Source organism: Trachemys scripta, chromosome 2 (genome assembly GCF_013100865.1).
Source record: "Trachemys scripta elegans isolate TJP31775 chromosome 2, CAS_Tse_1.0, whole genome shotgun sequence".
In the NCBI taxonomy this organism is placed as follows: domain Eukaryota; kingdom Metazoa; phylum Chordata; order Testudines; family Emydidae; genus Trachemys; species Trachemys scripta.
In genome coordinates, this window is record NC_048299.1 from 193548608 (window position 1) to 193573433 (window position 24826).

At 41.7% G+C, this 24826-nt stretch overlaps 1 protein-coding gene and 1 long non-coding RNA gene across 4 annotated transcripts in view; one reads left to right on the plus strand and one right to left on the minus strand.

Annotated features, from left to right (window-relative positions):
• LDLRAD4 (low density lipoprotein receptor class A domain containing 4) overlaps window positions 1-24826 on the minus strand; it is a 426827-nt gene that overhangs the window by 70065 nt on the left and 331936 nt on the right. The window lies entirely within an intron of this gene.
• On the plus strand, window positions 13697-23363 carry LOC117873326. Its single transcript, XR_004644692.1, has 3 exons — window positions 13697-13873; window positions 14919-15059; window positions 23112-23363. It is a non-coding gene; the product is annotated as an uncharacterized LOC117873326 (long non-coding RNA).

Here is a 24826-nt window from a genome sequence, read left to right on the forward strand (position 1 = left end):
ATCCTACTCTAGACACACCCAATGGAGGCTGCAGGTGGACCCCGTCAGCAACACAGGTCTTGAGTAAAGAAGCAAGGAATATGGAGAAAGCATTAAGGAACCCCAGTTTGGGGTCTGAATCCACTGCCTGTTCTGTGTAGGGACTAACCTCTTTGAGGAAAGTGGAGAGAAACTTTTGAGGAAAAAACTGTAAAGCCCCTTCCTATGGATTTTCTATGGTTAGAGCAATCTGGTGCATTGCTTGTCCAGGACTGACGGGAGCCACCACAGAAGAATCAATGTGACTTGAGGGCATGAAGCCATCTCCACAAAGTTCTGAATCTGTCATTGCCTGATGCTGAAATTTCAGTAGTTTGTAACAAGATGTTAAGGTGGCATGTTCCAATTAATTTATAACCCCCCTACTGGCAGGCTTGTCTTGACCCTATCTCAGAGCTGTATTTTTTGTCAGGATCTGTAACCTCATTTCAAACCTAGAATAACTTCCAATTCAGAACAGTAAATGTTTCTCTCACATACTTAAAGTGTTGCACAGGAAGGATACACATGAATAATTATTATGATTTGCAGTAGTCATTGTATGCCTCTGGAAACAGGACACCAAGTTCCCCTCTCCTCCTGGGAAGTGGACACTGACAGTGAGAGTATTCAGCCAAGAATATTCAACCAAAAATTAACAAATCTACCTTCCCCGAGGGAAGACGACTCTTTTTTTGGATTATTAAGGGGGAGAGGGTACCCTACTGGGTGCCTCAATTGAAGTCTAGACATTGATTTGCTGCAGAAGCCCATTTCTGCAGTGCTAGACTTCAAATCTACAATTCATCTGATGCTGCATTCAACAGGTCATTGAACATCAAGATGGTTAATCAGAGGTAATTTAGACAAAGTTTAAAAGGAAAGAAAAAAGAGAATGAAATGAGAGGGATGACTTGGGGCTGGTTCGGGTGGTTGCTGCTTTCTGATTTTAGGACTTAATAATTAAAAACAAAGAAAGTTAAGCAGGTCTCCAGGAAATATTAAAAGTTCTCTTGAGCTCTAACATTCCAAATAATGTTATTACAGAAAAAATATCATTCAGGTTAATCGAATAACATTTTCCCACCTAAATAACTGTTCAAAGGATAAGTCCTAACCCACTGAAGGATGCAGAGAGCTTTAGACTTTCATTATAACAAAAGAAAGTATGGAGATATACTGAAATATTTTACATGTATATATATTGGGCCATTTTTTCTATCTGTGGCTTCTAAACATTCACCCACAATACAAATATTCAGCAGTTGTTCATGCAAATCAGAACTGGGGTGACTGACTACCTCATTTGCACAAACACACTGCTGAAAATTTTGTCCCATTATATCTGCATGTAGTAAAACATATAAATACTAGCATTTTGCAAATTTGGGGCTCCATCCTGTAAAATGCTGAGAGCTCTCAACTCCTATTGAAATTAATGGTTTCATTGAGGTTGGTCAGCATCCTGCAGGACTGAGCTTTTCTTACACATAAGAGTGCATGCAGGCACACACACGCACACACAAGGATTTTAAAGAACATTTAGCTGGTTGGTAAATTCCATTTTCACTAAAATTATGCTCTGTGGGATGACATTCCCATTTTTTTGGCTGTCCTTAAACATCATATAAATGAACATTTAAAACTCAGACAATTTATTTTTAAAATGTTCTAATTAATTCTTATATATTAAGAATTCACATTTTTACAAAGACAGACAGCCATTCATTATATTTACTATTGTGTGCTGGCATGTGGTCCCCAGGGAAGATTTATCTATTTGTATATCCCAGTCACCAAAAATTTGCCAATAAGTATTTTAGTTAAAAAAAAAAAAATCTAAATCCTGTGGTCATGAATTTCAATAAATCATTGTATTTTTAAAATGCAAAAATATGTTTAAAGGTTTGATGTAGAATTACTTTAAAGGTCCCTGTGTCCCTTAAAATCTCTTCTCACGTTTTCAGACGTCTGCCTTTCACTCTCTCTGACCAAAATGTCTAGACTGCCAAATTAAGTACTGACTAGTCATCAACAAACCAATCCGTCTGCAGATAATGTTAAGCCCCTCCACCCCCCACACACTTACTTTCAACATGCACCAAGTAGGAGACCTTTATTTGTGCACAAAAATATTGATGTTGCTAAGTGATACACAGCTGGTCTCAAGCTATAAGTCTTTGTGTTTGTTTATTTCTGTCTCAAAACAATGCAATAGTGTTGCAGAGCTGCACGGACCCTGCTAGTTTAAAATTGCAAAGGGAACCAATTTACTATGACTATAATATCAACCTAATACCTTTCTTCTATCAGAAGAAAAAAATATGTAAGAGGAACTCTAAATACGGGCCATTCTGAATCACTCCATATTATTCTTGCTTTTGTTTAGTAATAAAAAACAAATGTATTTTTAAAGAACTCTGTAAATTTTCAACACATATTTAGAATTGGACTTATGATAGTTTTTTTAAAATGAAAATCATGACTAGATGTATTTATACTATATGAATGTGTCTAGTTCATTACTGGCAAACTGGAAAAAACAATCCATACCATAATATCAGACTGTAAAGCATGGACTCAACTTGTTTACCTCAAAATCCGTTTAAATTCCATACAGTATGGAAAAAATGAACAGTCTCGCTTATAGTTTGCTAGAACCAACCTTCTTTATAGAAACAGTGGGAAAGGGACTCTCAGTTCCGTGCAAAATTTTAAGGTTTTTGAAAAAATTTCTCCCTAATTGGGAGAAAAATCTGCAATCTTGAAATATTTTGTGGAACTGGAAGTCCATTTATTTCCTCTTGGAAACACCAAAAAGTTCTCTACAGTGCTAACATTTTGGCATTTGCAAAATTAAATATGCTCTCCTGGCTCCCTGCAGGTTCTGGCTCCATGGCAACCTTCCAGGAGATCTGCCAGAGAGCTTGGGCAACCTGGAAGCCCTGGAAAATATTATAAGGAAAGTAATGAATGTATTTTAGCTGTCTTTTAAAGCAGCAGCGGGACACAAAGATGAAAACCAACAGCACGTGATTAAGCCAGCCCGGCACAGACCACAATCTGAGGACGTCAGTTCTAGAACCTTTTACATACTACCTCAAATAAGCAAATAAGTTATTATGAGCTCCACACTAACGAAAGCACCGATTCAGGTCAAAAGAAAAGTTAAAACATTTCATTTGATGTAAATTGCTGCAAGTCATATAAGAAATTATAACACAAAGGAATAAAATTCTATTAGCAATTATGTGCACACAGTTCTGCCCAATTTCTGTCTCTTTATATATTGCTCAAACAACTGAGAGAGTTTAAAAATCAATATTCTAAAATGCAGTCGGTCAACAGAAGTCATGATATATCATAATACCCACAGCAGCATTGCTCAGAACTATTTTCTGTTTATTGAGTCTAATCAGACATGGCAGTAGTTGATAAGCAGGAAATTGGAGAGTCAAGATTACTGAGTTCCTTCTTTGTTCCACCAAAGACTCAATGTACAAGTCACTGAACTTCTCCATCTCTCAGTTTACCCATCTGTAGAATGGGAATGATATCTTCCAAACAATGAACCATTATTTTAAATGCTTAATGTCAAAGAGCAGGAGTATTATTGTTAGAGTCAAAGGGAGTGCTTGTGAACAGTATTGGGAACAGCACTCATTACTCCTCTCCAGAGGGAGCCATGTCCAAGTCCTTCTTGGCTAACAAATGTATGCTATGATACAAGACCCAGGGAGATGGGAGGAAGTAAACAAGAGAAAATTATTAGTCTTTACACACCAAATCAGCCATCTCAAGTAGAAGAATTATGTTTGCAGTTGCACTTGAATGAGTATTGGGGGGGGGACGGACGGGGGACGAGTGGACACAAAGAGCACAGAATTGTTTTATTTCCTTATAATAAATTGACAATAATATATTTTAAATTGTTCTAATAAATTAAAACATTTTTTCAAAGGCATCTATCTAAAACTACAATAAGACACTTTGGACAAAGTAAATTAAAAGTAATTGCACTTCTTGAACTGTTTGGCTCTGCCTTTACCAACCAATGTGACCTGGTCTGGAAAACAGCACTGCATAGATCATACCATGTCATTTAAATTACATACATGTAATCATGCATTATTTTTCTTCTTCCTTTTTGTTTTTAAAACCTCTTTCCAATTACACTTTTCTTAATCATAATTATCTTATGGCTCTTGTTTTGTCTATACAAAGGCATAAGCCTTATGGGCCACCCGGAGGGAAAGATGACAAAGAGCAAGTAAAAAGTCATACAAGTGCGACTGGGAAGTCAGATGTAATGAATTTAAATATTTTGAAGGATGTCCTGATAAATGTATTTCCACCTCACTTCAAGAAAAAAAGATCATGTATTTACTCATAACTTCATGCTTCAGAATAAGGTTCTAATTATATTTCACACTGCTCTGAAGGCGCTTGTAATATATACACATCTTTAATGTGGAATTTTACACCTTATTTATAGCATATGGACACTTTGTGATATTATTGCTTTTCTACTGAAGTCCTTTTAAAGTGAGGGAAATTATCTCCAGCAAAATATTTAGTCTATTCTGAGAAATGTAATACAAACTGTATGTGTATGGAATAAATGATGGGGTGTAAAGGTTTTACCAGAATGAGCTTAGGATGGAAACATTACTTAGAAGTAGCAAAACCATGAGTACATTTTACAGACCATCCCAAATAAGCATAGATAAATCTGTATACCACCTCATCCTGTATTCTGCATAGGCCATATATGTTACCGAAAAATGATGTGAGCAATGTTTTAGCGAGTTTTAAAATACTTCATTGAGAATATTCTTCTGTCTCCCACATAAAGGCAGGTGCTAAGGTTATCGTATGACCATGCAGAAGTCAAAAGGAGCTATTAAAACAGCTAATAAGGATCTAAAGTAACTTCTGTATAACTAAAAGTGTCACATCCTTAAAATCCAGTAATTTGGATCCTTCCTGAGCTAAAAGCAAGTACTGTGTCTGCCTGTGCTAAGCTGTGAATCTCCCCAGTGGGATAAACATCCCAGGGCTGCAAGATATCAGCAGTTATTTTTATGTATAGAAAACCTGTCACTGTCTAGTCCAGGACTGATCCTTGAGCCTTCTAGGCCTGCAGTGGGGAGAGTTTTCAGGAAAATTCCACATTTGGGGGTGAAGAAGAAAATGTTTATAATGATTTTTCCCCACAAATACAGCTGTCTGAAGTTGATTAGGGATAAAGAACATTAATAACACATCACATGGCTCTGAACTTCATGACATAAATATCACCCCACATACATTCTGTATATATAGAATAATATAGTATGTGCAATTAAAATTTATAATCAATTACACATATATATATGACCACACAGAGAGATGAATAGTATTCGGTGTAGAAACCAATTCACTTTCATTTTGTTTATACCTAGAACAATACAACTTACTGTATCAGCTATCTAGTGTTTGCTTTCCCAAACTGTATGTACTTTAATAATCTGAGGAATAAAGACTGCTGTTTCTATTATTTTTTTACCCTAAACAAAACTCCAATTTCTTATTAAGAATGTTTAATAAACTCAACAGAGCGTTAAAAACAGCCAGCAGGGAGCGTCACAAATTAGACGCTTGCACAGTACCTCCCTCTGTGCCTACATGCAAATATTTCTCATCTTTATACAGCTTTTCAGAAACATCATAATGTTATTGCAGCTAGACAGAACACCTCTCTCTCTCCTCTCCCTCTAATGTGAGGCTTTGAACCATCATACAGTGCACAGCACCATTAATTTATGGACTAAAGTGAAACTGTTCTTCTAAAAGTGTCTGAATTTATTTTGGTGAGATACCTTGAACATTCTAAGTAAAGACACTCCAGAGTTTTAGCCACATAAAAAAAAAGTTGTGAGACAGGGAGAGGAGAGCAGGGTTGAGAATACATGAATCCTGCAACAGAGCTGAGGGAGCATTAACAAGAGAGTAAAAACGTAGGGGAAGGACCATAACATTCCAACACCCTCCCCATACTTACAGCTACCGTGGGAGACACTTGTCATGACAGAATGTAGAGATGCTGATGCATTTTTGAAAATATATATGTTCTGTTCTCAACATGAAAACTTCAGACCCACATGAGTACATGGATGGAGTTCATGGTTAGGGCTGTTTGTGGACCACATTTTTTTTATTGTACATCCTTATACTGTTCTTCACAGGCAAAACTGCCATTGACTACAATGGGATTCATACAGAAGGCTGAAATCTAGAAGGGGTGGAAAGCTCTCACCCTTCTTTCGTTCCAGCTAGAATGGATGGTGCTCAGCATCTTTTAAGATTGCACCTGAGTGACTGCAGAACTAGGGGTGTATGTTTGATGGTCAACAAGAGCCAGACTCTTGCTCTGTGTTTTGCCCTCTTGGATAGCCCAGTGAATGATTAAAGAGATCACCAATTCTTGGGGCTAATTTCTGACCTCCGCTGCTCTGGTGAGTAAGCGGTTCGGCAGAATACTTCATTGGGACACAAGAACTGATAAGAGAGACAACCAGGTAACATGCAAGGCTGAGCACTGTGTCCCAAAGCGGTCCCAGTCTCATAGAAGAGGGGCATATCCTCCTCGTGTTACCCAACACTGTCATCAGCAGCAAGCAATCACTGGAAGCAGGTCATGATCAGCATATGCATGCATCTGACACCATGTTGCAGAACCCAGTCTTGTCAATTCCTGGCTTGCACTGATAGGATTTCTTGTGCAGATAACATACTTGCCAGAGTATGTGGTTATCTTCACTATGCTGACGTGCTGGCACAAGGACAGGATTTGGCTCTATTCACAGATTTTAGGGTCAGAAAAAACCTCTGTGACCATCTAGTTGGACCTCCTACACAAAAAAGGCCACAAGACTTCTCTGAATTAATTTGTGCTTCAAGACCAATAGTTGTGGTTGAATCAGAACACATCTTTTATAAAACATCCAATCTTGATTGAAAGAATTCCAGTGATGGGGAATCCACCACAACCCCTGGGTAGGTTGCTTCAATGGTTAATTACCCACATTGTTAAAAGTTTATACCCTATTTCTAGTCTGAATTTGTCTATCTTCAACATCCAGCCAGGTATTTCCACTACCTTTGTCTGCTACATTAAAAAGTCCTCTAATATCAAATTTCTGTTCATCACACCTACAACATAGCACAAATACATAATGAAAGCTCTCCACCAAAAACAAGCAGTGTATGTATTAAGGTCTGTCCAGACCTCTAGCTGTACGTATACACTAATGTTACTTGTTTCTTCTAAATGCTGATCTAAACCTTTTGTGGGAATATTTTCTCTAGTTGCAGATTTATCTGCTGCCTTTGGTAGTCTGTTTTGCACACTAATTAAGCTCTGTGTGTAAAGAAATTTCTTATAAACTCCCTTAGGCTCTAACCAAAACTATGGTGTGAACTAGGCCAGCAACAAACTTGTTAAAAAAAAGGTTGTCAAATACTCTTCTTCTAGGGTCGTGGTATGTGTAGGTACCAATGACATAAGGAAGGATAGGAGAGAGGTCCTGGAGGCCAAATTTAGGCTTCTAGGTAGGAGATTGAAATCCAGGACCTCTATGGTAGCATTCTCTGAAATGTTTCCAGTTCCACGCGCAGGGCTAGTTAGACAGGCAGAACTGCAGGGTCTCAATGTGTGGATGAGACGATGGTGTAGGGAGGAAGGGTTTAGATTTATTAGGAACTGGGGAAACTTTTGGGATGGGGGAACCTATACAGGAAGGATGGGCTCCACCTAAACCAAAATGGAACCAAATTGCTGGCACTTAAAATTAAACAGGTCATAGAGCAGTTTTTAAACTAAGGGCTGGGGGAAAGCCGACAGGTGCGGAGGAGCACATGATTCGGACAGAGACATCCCTTGGGGAGGATCTATTAATGGAGATTCCCTATGTCCTAATAAGGAGAAGAGGATGGAAGATGATAAAATACATGTAGGATCTGATGAGAAACGGTCAAATGAAAAAAAGTCCCATTTAATTAAATCATGTAATGGCAGACAGCTAAAAAGTGACAAGTTTTTAAAGTACTTATATACCAATGCTAGAAGTCTAAATCAGTGGTTCTCAAAGCCAGTCCGCCGCTAGTTCAGGGAAAGCCCCTGGCGGGCCGGGCCGGTTTGTTTACCTGCCACATCCGCAGGTTCGGCCGATCGCAGCTCTCACTGGCTGCGGTTCGCCGCTCCAGGCCGGTAGGAAACGGCGCAGGCTGAGGGATGTGCTGGCCACCGCTTCCCACTGCCCCCACTGGCCTGGAGCGGCGAACCGTGGCCAGTGGGAGCCGTGATGGGCCGAACCTGCGGATGCGGCAGGTAAACAAACCAGCCCGGCCTGCCAGGGGCTTTCCCCGAACAAGCGGCGGACCGGCTTTGAGAACCACTGGTCTAAATAATAAGATGGGTGAACTAGAGTACCTCATATTAAATGAGGATATTGATATAATAGACATCACAGAAACTTGGTGGAATGAGGATAATCAAAGGGACACAATAATACCAAGGTACAAAATGTATTGGAAGGACAGAACAGGTCATGTTGGTGGGGGAGTAACACTTTATGTGAAAGAAAACGTAGACTCAAAAGTAAAAATCTTAAATGAACCAAACTGTACCATAGAATCTCTATGGATAGTAATTCCATGCTCGAATAATAAGAATATAGCAGTAGGGATATATCACCTGCAACCTGACAAGGATGGTGATAGTGACTGTGAAATGCTCAGGTGGATTAGAGAGGCTATTAAAATAAAAAGCTCAATAATAATGGGCAACAGAGAGTTGCATTCAGCCACGAAAGCTTATGCTCCAATACATCTGTTAGTCTTAAAGGTGCCACAGGACTCTCTGTTGCTTTTTACAGATCCAGACTAACACGGCTACCCCTCTGATACTTAATAATAATGGGGGATTTCAACTATCCCCATATATGTCACCTCAGGATGGGATGCAGAGATAAAGTTTTGTGACACCTTAAATGACTGCTTCTTGGAGAAGCTAGTTCTGGAACCCACAAGAGGAGAGGCAATTCTTGATTTAGTCCTAAGTGGAGCACAGGATCAGGTCCAAGAGGTGAATACAGCTGGACCACTTGGTAATAATGACTATAATATAATTAAATTTAACATCCCTGTGGTGGGGCCTAACAGCACAGCGGCTCAACACTGTAGCATTTAATTTCAGAAAGGGGATCTATACAAAAATGAGGAGGTTAGTTAAACAGAAAATAAAAGGTACAGCACCAAAAGTAAAAATCCCTGGAAGCTGCATGGAAACTTTTTAAAGACACCATAATAGAGGCTCAACTTAAATGTATACCTCAAATTAAAAAACATAGTAAGAGAACCAAAAAAGAGCCACCATGGCTAAACAACAAAGTAAAAGAAACAGTGAGAGCCAAAAAGGCATCCTTTAAAAAGTGGAAGTTAAAACCTAGTGAGGAGAATAGAAAGGAGCATAAATTCTCGCAAGTGAAGTGTAAAAATATAATTAGGAAGGCCAAAAAAGAATTTGAGGAATAGCTAGCCAAAGAGTCAAAAAGTAATAGCAAAACATTTTTAAGTACATCAGAAGCAGGAACCCTGCTGAACAACCAGTGGGGCCACTGGATGATTGAGATGCTAAAGGTTCAGGAAAGGGCAACAAAAATGATTAGGGGTATGGAACGTCTTCTGTATGAGGCGAGATTAATAAGACTAGGACTTTTCAGCTTGGAAAAGAGACGACTAAGGGGGGCTATGATAGAGGGCTATAAAATCATGACTAGTGTGGAGAAAGTAAATAAGCAAGTATTATTTACTCCTCATAACACACAAACTAGGAGTCATTATTATTAGGCAGCAGGTTTAGAACAAACAAAAGGAAATATTTCTTCATACAACACACAGTCAACCTGTGGAAGTCTTTGCCAGAGGATATTGTGACGGCCAAGACTATAATGGGGTTCAAAAAAGAACTAGATAAATTCATGGAAGATAGGTCCATCAGTGGCTATTAGTCAGGATGGGCAGGAATGGTATCCCTAGCTTCTGTTTGCCAGAAGCTGGGAATGGACAACAGGGAATGGATCACTTGATGATTACCTGTTCTGCTCATTCCCTCTGGGGCACCTGGCATTGGTCACTGTCAGAAGACAGAATACTGGGCTAGATGGACCTTTGGTCTGATCCAGTATGGTTGTTCTTACGGTATGTTCTAGGCTCTAGGGTCATGTTTCACAACTGTTTTTCCACACACTTGTTCCTAATATAGGGTTTGAGTTCCAAGGCACAGCTGAATCGGTGTAAAGACACACACAGATGATCTTCTGCACAAACTGACCTTTCAGTAAAGCTTATATACAGCTTAAAGTGGAGCAAAAGGATGTGTGGACACTCTTATTTCAGCTGATAGCAGGCTTGTATCATTTTAACATAAATCAATTAGGAACAGACTTAAGATGAAACCAAATAAGCCGCACAAACTGAAATAAGTATGGCCACATAGGAATTTGCATTGGTTTAATTAAATCGATGCAAGTCTATACGTAGGCCAGGCTCATTTAACAAAATTAGCCACTTTGCCAAGCGAGAAGCAAAGAAGAGTGATAGCCAGACAAAAAGATCGTACATCAGAGAGTGAAAGAGTTGAGAGGGAATAAACAAGAGCTGGATATAAGGCACATCTGCTCCTCCTTCTCCTCCTCCTCTATGGATTCCTACCACTTTGTCTGCCCCAACTGACACTTTCCCGCTCTCTCCTGCAGAAGCATGCCGAACTGGAGCTTCTGTCATGCTAGCTGCCTCCCTGCTTATAGATACCAGGATAAGAAACAGTTAAGTTCTGCTGCAAAGTAACAAGAGAAGCAGCAGCCTTGGGCAGCCATGGGAGTAACAGCTTCTAGAGACTAGAGGCCAAAAAAAGAGTCCAATCTCAACTACTCAGGTTAGAGAAAGAGCCTCAGGACACAGGGTTAAGGCTCAGGGCAAAATTTTACTGTAGACAAGTATGGGTATGTCTTTACCAGCCCTTTGTAGAGTGCCATAATGATAGCCACATACTTGCATGAGGTAATAAAGCGAAACAGTAACTTTGCTTGCACAAAAAGGTAAACACCAAACAGCTGGCCAAGTATGTTAACCAGTTAATGTTGGATGGATGCTGTGGAGATGTAAAGCACAAGTACTAAATATTATGTTCTTATCTAGACACCATTAGACTCATTTTTAGATTGCAAGATCTTCAGGGCACACCGCTCCTACCACAACAGGGCATTAATCCCAAGAGGATGTGTGGAGGAGGGAGAATAGTGGAGCAGTTACTGGAAACCAAAAATATAAGCCAAAGGCCGCTGCTGGCACAATGTGGAGGAGCACAGGGGAGGATCAGATTGCTGGGGAACCAGAAGAAAGTCACAATAGGGCAGATAGCACCAAAGGAAACGCTGGAGACTTTGGCGGAAGGTCTTTGTCCATCCCCCTCAACTATGTGGGCAAACTCACTCCATTGCGTGTGTGTGTTTTTAACACATGCATTTGAACATAAAGACTGTTTATTTCTCTATAGGACTAAGTAAAAACAAAGGCTGTCACAATAGAGCTTTTAGGAATTCTTTACCAACCCATTTGCCATGCAGGAGTGTATTTAACTGCACCAGCAATACAGCCTCAGAAAATAAAATTTATTTGACAGTGTGATGGGGTGAGCTCCCCACACTGGCCCTGCAAGAGCTGAATCATCTAATTAGATTGCATATGGGGGAGCTTTAGAATGGAGGCAGTTAATTAGAGAGAGGTGGCTCCCCTGTGCAGGAACAGGCAGGGCCTATATAAGCCAGGAGGCTGGCAACAGAAGGGGTGGCTGGGAAAGGCTGCAGTCCCTCCGTGGGAAGAGGAAGGAGCGTTTGGGGAGCTGCAGAGATGAGTTGCCTAAAGTTACTCCCTGGGAGGAGGGAGTGAAGAGACTGGCAAACCCAAAGAAGTGGGAAGGGCCAGGAGGTATGGAAGTGGCTCAGGGAAAGGCAGCAAGGTGCAGGAAATGGACCTTGGCTGCCATACAGAGGGTCCCTGAGCCGGAACCCGAAGTAGAGGGTGGGGCCAGGTTCCCCTGCCAGCCACTGTGGGAGTGGTACTGAAAGGCAGTGAAGCAGAAGACTGCCTGAGACTGCTGGCGAGCAGGAACCTTGATGCAGCCCCTTCACCCCAGAAGGGGAAACCACAACAATGACTTGGCCAAAGGGCTGGATAGTTGCAGCTCCTGAGAGCAAGAGAGGGGCTGCAGAGAAGAAACTGATGGGATATAACTACTAGAAGGAGCATCAGCATGACTGAGCTAAACCCCAGAACAGCCTGTAGGTGGCGCTGTCCAGCAGTGAGTAGAGCTATGCCGCCACAGACAGGATGAACTATATGCAGATCTAATGTCACTGTGAGACGTAATCACAGTGGCACATGATACATTCATGTACAGGCCAAATGGGGAGTTCAACAAAACAAGTTGTGAACACTGAGATCACAGATTTTGGTGGGGGTTGAAAAATGTCCTTCTAAAATGTCTTAAAACTTCTACTTTTTAGCTGATCTGAGCAACATGAATCAAATATTTGTCCAATCTCCCTGAACTTTTCTGCAATCATTGAGCCGTCTATGTCAGATTTTCCTGCAATGTGAAATGAACAGCCACTGCTATTCTGATGTCAAGAGACTGCCACAAATCTCAGAAACCTTCCTACTTACGCTGGGTAAATGGGTGGGCAGCTCACTCCACAAATGGCGAAGGAAATACTGTGTGCTCAAAAGATGTAGCCAGCTGAAAAAAGCAACTCTTATTCATCTCTTAAAAACAGATCCAAATTGGCCATCCGAATGAATACCCAGTGCTACCATGCATGAGAATCAGAGTTAGAGATTCTAGTTTAGTCACTGGCTCCTGGGTTAGGAGCATTACCAAGTCAGTTTGTTCAACCCTTGGTGGAGAAAAAGCTTCATACTATTCTACAGGGGTTCCTCTGACTGGCTCAGAAGCAGCATTGATCAGACTCCTAAGATATGTAGATCCAACTTCTTTTAGCTAGAATGGATCTTGGACTTCATACAGAGGAAAGGGTAGAAAAGACTGAAGGAAATAGGATAAGGAATTTGCATTTAGTAGTTCATCTCCTGCATCCTAGGGTGAAAAAGTATACACCTGTATAAAGGCAGAAAGAGGTATGCTGAAAGAAAGGTTTGGCTCACTGGGGAAAGAAACTGGTTATTTTTTTTCCTCTCTATGCTTGTACAGCACCTTACAATAGTCCCCTAATCCTGTTTGGAGGCTCCAGGTGCTGCTATAACACAAATTAATAATAACCACAACAACAGACAGCTTACTCACTGAGCTCCAGCACCATTCTTAACCCTGGGGGGCCTTTTCTGTCAAGGGAATAAGGAGGAGAAGATTCTGTAGTACTCTTCCTTCCCACCTGCCCCTCCCCTCCCCCCATCCCATATGAAAAATGTTTCTCATTAAAGGGTAACTACAGAGCTGGGCGGCTGGGGAGGAGGGGAATTTGTTTGCTTGCTTTTGAGGTAAAACTATTTGTTTTACAGATTCTCCAGTCTTCTCAATCCAGCATTTTAAACATTCATTTCAAAAGCAAGAGCAAAGCACATCATTAAGCCTCTTATTTCTCAATTTGTTCCCACGTCATTTCTGTCACTGTCCCTAAAATAAAACTGCCATGGACTTTCATTGGAACAAATGCAAAAAAATTTTTGTAAGTCTACTGGCAAAGCACACTGAAGAGTAATGCCAACACTATGCTTCTTCCTACACTACCATAAGGTAACTCTCTCCTTTCTCTCTTTCAATCATGGAAAATGTGTATACAATGGGTCCTGACTTCACCTTGGGCTTAACTGTGCCACCCTTTTGCATACATTTAAATAATTATGGGCTACATTTTCCATATGCACTTATTTACTGGCAGAGTTGGATGATTAAATTTTTGATTGCACCAATGGAAATATGCTTAAGGTTTGGAATCACATGTGTTTTTTACCAAACCAGATATACTGCCTAAGTTACTGTTGTTTTAAGGAATCATGAACTCTGATCAGTCATTTAGCTCTGTGGAAGAGGATCAGATATATTCAGAAAATATCTTTGTCTACTGTGCATGACATATTTGGCAAGTCCTTTTGTTTGAAGGATGTTCCATTGAAAACTGTTTTCTCCATGTATTCCAGGAAGAATGATGTCTGATATTCTTTTGAACTGGGAGGGCCATGTGCAAAAATAAAAATTAACATAAAATTAAGTGTGAGATCAGGGCTAGCTTAGTTGATTCCAATAATAATTATAAAAATATACACATTTTTAGTAAACACAAGATAAATATCCATGTTGGGTGTAGACAGCAAATATAGTATTTTCACTGATATTTCTCTCACACTTCTGCAACACACATTATAAAACTGGCAGCTCCTTTTTAAGGAACGAAGTGGTCAAATTTCCAATTGACAAAATTCTGTTATTTAACAAAAATCAGCAGCGTTTTTGCCAGAGTTTGAATAGTTTCCCCACTGACTATTACAATGTTTGCTTCCTGTTAGTATAAACGTAGCTAATTTGGAGACTTGCATAATAAAATATGGGCCAAGTGAAAGAGAACGCAGAGAAAAAAACTGCTACTGAAATTCTGCACATTGTAGGCACAAAATTCTGTAGATTTCTACAGGTCTTGAAAGGAAATCCCTACAGACTTCTATTGGCTATTACAAGCGTAATCCTGTTCCCACCAGAGTCCAGTGGAGTTTTGTCAGCAGTTAGGATTTCCCAATGTTAACCTCAAATGCAAAACTTCTAACTGGAAGATCTATTTATATAGGACTGATGGCATTCCAGGAACGATTATGACCAAAGACTTTCTCAGTAGGGAGAGGAGGGGAAGTCTTCCAGTGGGATGCTACAAGAATCTGTGTGAGATTCGGTTTCATTTAACAACATTAGTAGTGAATGGAAAGTGGAGGTAAGCAGCCCAATAATGACTCTTTGAACATGTATCCAATATATCTGTAAACACCCAAGCTGGAGAAATATTAATGAGACCTAGAAAAGTTATCAGTAAGGCCACAAAGTAAAAGGATGTTTCTTATTGCTGTTTATGACCTTGTCTACACTTATGCGGCATGCAGGGTACATGTAGCTACACGCCACAGAGAAAGGCTGGCTGTGTCCACACACACTGCAGTCTGTCACTACATGCAGACATGACACTGCTAAAAATAGCAGTATAGACATAGGAGGCATTGCTTGGATGCATAGACAGCCAAATAGAGTATAAACCCTAGGGTTCAGGCATGTAGGGTACTGCTCTATTATATTCGCCTAAGCCATGCCTCACCATCTACACTGCTATTTATACCCATGCTAGCTAGGTATGCAGTGTCTATATTCCACACGATGCCATATGTTTAGACCTACCCTCTGCCTTAATTTGATTGTGTTGTAAACATTTGATAAAGTGACTAGAGCCGAGAGTAAGCATTAATTTTATGTCTATATGTTAAAATTGAAATAAACATAATCAAAAACACACCAGATATTTAATGGGAGAGAGAGACACTTGGAATGTATTAGCATGAAAAGTATTTTACAATGTGGCAATCCCGGGTGTTCAAAAATCATGAGTCACACCCTCCCCGCCAAACCATGAGATTGGCTTAAAAGTTATGAGATTTTATTAACATAAAAAGAACCAAAAATGTAGCAGTTTCTGAGCTTCTAACAATCACATTTTCAAGCTTTTCTTTGGAACAATGAGGATTAGAAGCTAACTTTTAAAATGAAAGCTAAGATTCCCATGTCCTCATTAGACTCTGGAAGCAGGAGGTTTAAGAAAACACCAATTATTACTCCTGAGGGAATTCTGCACCACTCTGCATGTGCAGAATTTATGTCCCCCGCAGATTTCTTTGCTTACCCACAGAAAAATGACTTTCTGATGGGGAAGCAAAGGGAAGTCACAAGAGCAGTCATGACAGTCCCCCAGCAGTATGTTTCGGGTGCCCAGGACAGCAGGCAGAGAAGTAAATCACTGTGGGGCAGAGAGCGGGACTGGGGAAGACCCAGCTGGTTGCTCCAACCCTGCGCTGGGCTCAGCTGGGCTGGGGAAGACGGTACTTCCTCTTCCCCTGCACGGCATCTGGGGCGATGTCAGACACACCCCCAAATTTTTCCCCTAGCTGTAGAAAGCTCTGCAAACTGCCCTTCGCACTTCCTGCACCCGCACTTCCTGCACCCATCGCTCCTCAGCTGCAGGGGGAGGGATCTCTGTACAGGGAGCTGCTCCCCCATCCATCCAACCCCCATGCATCCAGACCCCCTCATACCCAGATCCTTCCACCGAGTCTCACCCCCCCCAACAGAACCCACTCCCCCTGCACTTGGATCACCCTGACGAGCCACCCACACCTGGATCCCCACCCTACCAACCAACTAGCTGCACCTGGATCCCCACCCCACTGAGCCCCAGTTGCCCAGTATCTGGACCCCCCCACTGAGCTCCCCACACCAAGATCCTCCCTGCCGAGCTCTATCCCTCCCATTGAGCCCCAAGCCACCTTCACCTGGACCCCCCTGCAGAGTCCCATTACTGTTGCACACAGAACCCCCCAACAAGCCCCTGTGCATCCAGATCCCCCCATACTCAGATCCCCCACTGAGCCATCCGCACCCACATTGCCCCACACAGAACTCTCTCAACCCACACCTGGATCCCCCACACTAAGCCCCTCCACACTTGGATCCTGCCTTGCTGAGCCTGCCTGCCCGCACCTGGTGCACCTGGCACGGAGGGGAAGGGTGCTGGGGTGTTTCTGGGGCAGACCCTGTCCTCGCACTGTGTCAGGGTTCGGTGCAGCCTCATTGCTGAGTCTGTATCCCGGGGGTGGGGGTTCTCCCACCTCTGTGCAGCCAGTGGTCTGTGCTCCCTAATGCCATGCTGCAGCCTCCACATTTATTTGACAAATAACATTTGCAGAATTTTAAAATATCATGCACAGAATTTTCAATTTTGGGCGCAAAATGCCCTCAGGAGTAAATAATTATCACAAGACGCTCAATAAAATAAAAAGTGTTGACAACACTGACATCTAGGGGTGACAGAGCACAATATACTGGATGCAAGCTTGAGATATGATGAGGCAGCAAAAATACTAGTGGAAGTTTTGGGCTGCAAATACAAAAGCACCATGTCACAAAGCAGGGAGGTAAGCGTTTCTATAGAGCACTGCTGCAGCCACAGATAGAACACTGTGCAGTTCAAGGCGTTTGAATTCCAGAAAAATGTCGACAAACTGGGGACTTTCAGAGAAAAGCAAAACAATTATTATGGGGTCAGGTGGGACTGATTTTTGAGGAAAGATAATATTAGGTTAGGGAGACTTTATAATTGTCTGCAAGCATTTGAAAGGCACACGGACCAAGGAAGAAAATAAGCTGTTTAGGGAACTAAAGGAGCATACAATTATGCATAATAAAATGACGTCTGCTTGAGTCTTAAAAAAAGGACTGGACTAAGCTTTAAAGATATACTATAGGGAACATTCCTGCATTGCAAGGAGATGATCAAGATTATCTATAAATCTTTTCCAATTCTAATTTCTAGGATTATAAAATCTGGAGAATTTAGATTTTTGGATGCATCAGTTGAGGAGTCATTTTGGTAAAATACACTGATTTAGAAGACTCTCTTTAAACGTGGATAAGCATATAGGACATATCTCCACTGACAACAGTGCAGTGTGTACTGTCATTTTTGACATGAACTTGCATGTGGTGGGTTATCTCTGCTTCTCTGCACCTTCAGTTCCAAAAGTTTGTGGTGACCAGGATCTGGTCATGTGCTTACAAAGCACTGCAGCCCTAGAGTACTAGTATGCTTCATCAGCTGTGCTTATAAGACTAATTCTACACGTACGCAATCAAGCAATGCCATGGAGAGACGCAAACCAATTTTCCACTTCAGCTGCCAAGTACAACTTCTGAAACCAGCCTGAATTAGTATTTGTAACTCAAACTTTTATTCTTGTTGGGCCTATACGGGAATAAAAGATATTTGGCCTGGTAGGTTCTACATCAGCAAGGTTTCAGTAAAATGGGCCAAAACCACCAGTCGGGCTTTCACGTTGTTGCAAAAAACTAAGGAGGAATGACACTATGTTTAGAGTTCATGGGCTCTGAACTCTCTCTAGCTCTCTAAATAGGAGAAAGACAGCATGGCTGCAGCCTGCCTGACTACACTTAGCATTTTTCAAACTTGTTCAACTCTTTGCACCACTCCAACAGCATTAAATCCATTTGGATCATAAACAACCATGTAACAATTGGAGACAAAAATAGCTGGGAAAATATAAAAGCTCCTTGTACGGTCAGAATAAAAAGGAAAAGATCAGGCCTTACTGCATCTTCAAAGGGGTAAATATCTGGGAAACTCCTATTTGTGAGTTCTTAAAACTATAGCTGCTGCAGTTACAAGTTGCACATTATTTTAGGATCTGGAGATAAGAGAGTATGTTCCAGCCCAAACTAGCTTTTGTGGTAAAATTAGTGGAAAGGAAAAGGCTGATGTGGCCTATCCAAAAATGCAATCGTTTGCACACCTACTAGCGACCTTTCACCCAGAGATCTCAAAGCATTTTTCCCTCAGACTCCACAACACACCCCTGCAAAGTAGGCAAGCATTATTATATTTATTTCACGGATGAAGAAACTGAGGTACAGAACAGTTCAGTGACTTGCCCAAGTTCAGTGACTTGCATTAGCAGAGCCAGGAATAAAATTAAGATCACCTGAGACATACCCAGGGTCCTGTGCTAACCACTAACCCACACTCCCACTAATGGCTTATCTGCCATCCATTAATGTTTGTAGTATGTCTAATTAATGGCTCTTTTGGTCGAATAAGGGAGATGACATTAATATTACAGAAGAAGAGGATCAGTGACCTGATGAAACCACCTGTACTTCACCAGTGAGTCGTTCTGTATGTGTCTTTATTGTTGAAGGATTTCACTGAAGACAATCGATGATCTACAACAATGTATTTCTATAAGTAGCCCAAAATAAAATGTGATGTAGAGTCCCTGCTCTACAAAACTGATCATATACACACCCACCCACCACAATAGTTTTACACACATCCTCTCTATTGGCTCAGAAACTAATTCTCTAAACTGTTTAGGCTTCCTGTTATCAAGGTCCCAGGTTTATGTGCAGGTGCTTTATTCTTGCTATCAATCAGTCACAAGAATCACAGGGAGAAAAATGGTAAGGTTCCCATTAGTTTAAAACAATAGAGAGTCTCTTGTAGTTATTAGCAGAAAAGCTGGCAAAGTCCAGCAACCACAGGAGTCGGCAGCTGAGTCTGTTTTACCCTGACCCCTTCACTGAAGATCCTATTCAACATTCCTTACACAGGCAAATCTGCCATGGAAGTTAGTGGGGGTTTTGCTGCGTAAGGAGTGCTGAATAGGAAATTCCACAAGGTTTTTCGGGGAGACCTCTTCTTAGGTTTCTGCGGGCAGCTCAGGAAGTGACAAAAGAAATACAAACAATCAGTTCAGTCATCAAAAGTGTTTTTATGTCTTAAAAACAGTTGGTCCACTGACACTGATTAACTGTATATTTCACACTAGCCACTTCTTTTGACATACTGTAACTAACAACAGGTGTTGGGCTCACTCAAATTGGCTTTCCTACCACTCATTATAATATGAAGCAATTTATAATGTTTCTGCAAATCACATGGATCGATTTTCTTTAATTTCAACCAGCAGCTGCAGCAGCAGACTAATAAATAACCACAGCAGAATCCCCATTGAGCTCCCAGAAAAGGCTGTAAATATATTTAACAACTTACAGCATAAACACATCTCCAGCTTTCAACCAGGATTGAATACCTTTCAGAAAGTGTGTTAGTTATGAGTGTATCTGAAGAGAAGAAAGGCTTTAAAGGACATGTTTGAAAGGCCTGTGGTTTTTTTTCAGAATAAAATATACATGGTCTACTGCTCATTATATCTCTCAGACTGATCTAGTTATCTACAAATACCAGCATCTAACTATCCAATCTTTCTTTAAAAGAACATAATAATCAGTGTGATTTATTTAACATTTATTTATTTTAAAACGCAAACCCTGCTCAACTTTAGGGAAGATAAGACAAGTAATGAAACATTCAGTCATAAAAACCTTTAATTGTTTCTGGTTTAATCCATACTTCTTCTGTAGTACCTTCTACGCTATTAGTAGAATGTTAGCACTGCAGACTCAGAAGGCAACCATACCATATATTCCATCGAACTTACTAAAGAAATGCCACAATAAAAAAAAGAGGTCATTTTAAAAACAAACATTTGCATGAGCATGAAAAAGAATGGCTTGTGTTGCTACTATGATTATTATTATAAGATAAAATGAGACATCTACTTAAATTAATCAAAAACTTTTGCTGAACTTGGATTAAAAGTTACATTTTTAGGACTTCAGGGCACCCAAACTTTGTTCCAAACTTGCAACTTGTCAGGAGCCAAAAAGTCAACAGAGTTCGTATAAAATGAAGTAGATGGCAGTCACCCTCATCTTTAATACAGACGTGAGGGCCTGTACAGGTTCCAGCAGTCAGTACTCTTGAAGCAGAACCCCCGTGGCTTTTTTCTCGGATGAAGCATTGCATGCTGGGAAGATAGTTACTACAGGCTGCAGTGCCTCATTACAGATGAGGCTGCACTTGACTATGTGGTTATTAGGCCACACACTGGCTTTTCCTGATGTCCATCATCATTTTTTTTTTTAAAGATGATCAATGTCATACAAGCCAATTGGATTCAATGATTCCTGATACTTATATTAAAATAATTCAGAGCAGGGAAGCACCAACTCAAGTTCCTAATGATTATAGTGTAGCATTAGCAAGGGAAAATCACTGCCCAAACACTTCATTAATGCAGAGCTAAGGTTGACCAGCAGCGTCTCTTGCTCTCCCAGAATGTCAAGTGCACCTATACTTACCCTTTGAAAACCAGGAAATACAATGCCTTAGCTGGTACCTATCACAGCCCTACCCTATAACTTTCATTCTGCCCTCTGGAGCTGGCAAAAGCCACACAGCATACAGTATAAGGACGTTTCAGCTGCCCTATAGTCAGGGGTGGCGAGTTATATGGGCCCATGGAATATTCTGGGCCTGGGGGCCCAGCTCCACCAATGTTCTGGGCTGGGTCTCTCCCCATGCCTTGCCTGTTGTCCCTGTGCGCCTCCCCCGGAGCATCTCCCAGCCCCACCTGCTGCCCCGGGGTGATTTAAAAGAGCCCGGGGGCCCCCAGCCATCACCACTGGCAGTGCAGTGGGGCTAAGGTGCCCTCGCTCTGCACCGCATTCGGAAAATGTGCCGTTTGACGTGGTGTGTTCTCTCAAAATCAGAATGAAGTTACCAGGCAGCGAATAACTTTTTAAAGTTAAGGAGGCAGAGTTTTCTAGGGCAGAGGTTCTCCAACTATGGGGCGCGCCTCCATGGGGAGGTATGAGCATGCCTCAGGGGAGGCACTAGTAGCCTGTCTTTTGCTCAAGAGTGCTGTCAGAGCAGATCCAAAGCTACGCTCAGCCTGGGGGTGGGATAGAAGGAGCAGATCTCCACCTGGAGGGGCAACTCTGGGATGGGGTAGGCTAGGGGTGTGTGGACACCTCAGGGAGCACCTTGCAGGAGCTCTCCCACTCCATCCAGAGCTCTGCTCCCCAGCTTGCCCAGGCCGCAGCAGTGCAGGGGTTCACCTCCTTCCTCATCTTCCCATCAGCATCACAGGGCCTCCCATGCCACCAGTCTTCCCCCTGTGCTTCACTCTCCAGCTCAGCCAGGGGCTCCACGATCACCCCCTCTGCTCTCTTCCAACTCCCCTCCTCTCCCCTCCCGCCTCCAATACTGAGACCCCTCACATAGCTCTCCCACCTCCTGCTTCCCTGTTACTTTTTGCATCGCCCCCCTCCAAACATATTCAACAGCAACACCGGCTCCTGTCCTGCAAGGGTTAAACTGACCTTCCCCATAGGGCCACTGGGATGAAGCCAGTGGGACTCACTGCCCTGTACAGGGCAAGGTCACATAGCAAAGCAGGGCCCATGGAACGAGAGGCACAAAGCATCAAAGAGCCACAGATGCCATCTTTGTTAAGGGCATAACAATCCTTTTGGGCATCAGCTATGATGCAAGTTTACAAATGCAATAACTTTTCTTACTTACTGGTGGCACAGTGTGCAAGTACATCAGGGTCCATTCATCCACCTATCCCCAGAAGTGAAGTGTCCACCTAGAACAGCAGCGCCGGGCACACTGGGAGACAGACCTAACCTGCTTTGCAATGCAGTCGGAGCATCTGTTGTGGACACAAGCCAGACACAGATGACAGGGCCCTCCTTGTTTAGGGACCAACCCTTGCCACCATCACAACAGGCCCCAGTGACAGCCACCATGCCTGCCAGCTGCACTGCCCTCTTTGGTGCATCAGGCAGTGTAATGATTGGGCCACAACAGTACCTAGAGAGAGAGAGGCAGGCTAACAGTGAGAGCGCATCTGCGGTGTGCTCCAGTGCATGGGGTCTTTGGGCTACAGGCATTCCTGCATTGGGTGCTCTGACTGTAAATCAAGCACGCCTACAATACAGGCTGTTCCCAGTCAATGGACCCAGCTACTCACACTAATGTGCTCACATCCTGCTTCTTTAAAGGCTGGCACCATTCCTTTTACCCCTAAACATCACCTCTGCAGTTAATCTCACCAGTTTTATTTTAATTGCTGCAAATTGTACTCTTTTTGAACAGAACTGGGAGATAACATGAAAGGTGCTTTATGAAAGAAAATTAGTATTTTTGACACTTACACTCTCATTATAACAACATTGATCAAAGCCTTTTTTACTTTATTACTTATATTCTTGCAGAACATAGGATTTTCACTTCTTTGTGTTGCCTGAGTAAACTATGGAGAAGTGCAATTCTTTTTTTTGTTTTTTTCTATTGTCACAGATCCAGGGTAACTGCATCTGTATTCCCGCCTCGTGGTCCCTCGACGGCACTAACTCTAGGCTCCTGGCTGCTGAGCTGTCATCTCTTTCCCTCCTGACTACAGGATCTTTAAAGGCGGCACCAGTTCCTTGCCTAGACTGTGATATTCTCAGCAAGCCAGACTGCTTAAAAGGCCAGTGTCTACACTTTGCTTTCTCAAGGGCTATGCCTAATGTACTGCTCAAAGTTATAAGTTACCACAGAGCTCTTTCTAAACAAGCACATTTATTCTTAAGGGGAAAGCATTACAGAGAAAATGTATTAAAAACTATGAAAGAACCTACACCATGCTAAAAAGCTTACCAAAAATCACCCCAACATCAACCTCAGGCTCTGGTAGGTGTCAGTACTTCAAAACCCACAACTGGATTTCCACTATGGTTACAAGTGCATAACTGGATCAGATTCAGAACCAGAATAGTTCAGTCTTTCCTTTATATGGTTTGGGCCTTTGATATGGGCCTCATGTAACAGGTAATCAGCAGACAATGGCCTACTCCTCAGAGCGCAATTTCAAAAGGATAGTTTTTTTTACATAATCCTAGGTGGGGAATTTGCATTTACCTCTCCCTAGATATCCCCAGGAAAGCAATTTAACACTTCTGTTCCAAAAGTCTATTCTTGTCTTGCACATTGTTCAATATAGTCCTTTGAACCCCCTGGTCTCACATCTCTCTCATCTCCCCACTCAAGAAGTTACATATAATCCCGGCCCACAATAATACATAACCCATTTATCTAATACAATGGACCCCAAAGACACTAATTTAATTCAATAAGGTCTCCCCAGGATACGGTAGGAAATTGCCGTATCTGTCACAACTATGATAAAGTTTGAGTATCCTGCTCTAGTGAATAGAGACTCAACTGGGATGAAGGAGGTTTTTAATCCTGGCTCTGCCACTAAACTGCTGGGTGACTGCAGGCCAGTCACTTCACCTCCCTCTGCCTCTATCTTGTCTATTTAGAGTGTAAACATTTTGGGGTCAGGAACTCTCTCACACTATGTGTCCATACACACCTAATAGAAGGGGCCCTGATCTCAGTATGGACCTCTAGGTGATACCATAAGATCAATAAGAATACATCATACTAATATTCAGACTTTCATTTAACTTGAAACATTAATGCATCATGATTTTTAGCAAAAGGTTGATATGATGTCTTGCAGCATCCTTCAGCCTAAGCAGGATACCTTACTTCTATTACTTTTGTCCACCCATCCCTCTCCTCTTTTGTCCATCTTCCCTTTCTTTATTGTATCTTTTCTGTTATAACGAAGTAAACTACTTGAGGCAGGGATCACATATTTTTGTGGAGTTTTTTAAGTATGTTGCAAATTATAGGCATTAAATAATTGCTAGCAATAATATAGGTCAGCAGAATAATTTTTAGAATGCACTCATTATAGTACTCTACAAATGTAATGTATTTGCTCTGCAAATTACAAGCAAAGAACAGTGAATCTTGAAGTATGGTGTAATTGGGGGAAGAGACCTAGTAAGGAGAGACATTGAGTTTGTTATGTTCTTCTAAAGTAAAAACACACACTTTTGTTCACAACAACACTATCTTCCTCTTCTTCTAGCCTTAGTCCCATCTATACGGAAGCAGCTCTTTGAGTCCTTCTCCTCCACTCCAGTCTGTCTTGAAGCAGTTCCTAGGAAACTCCACAG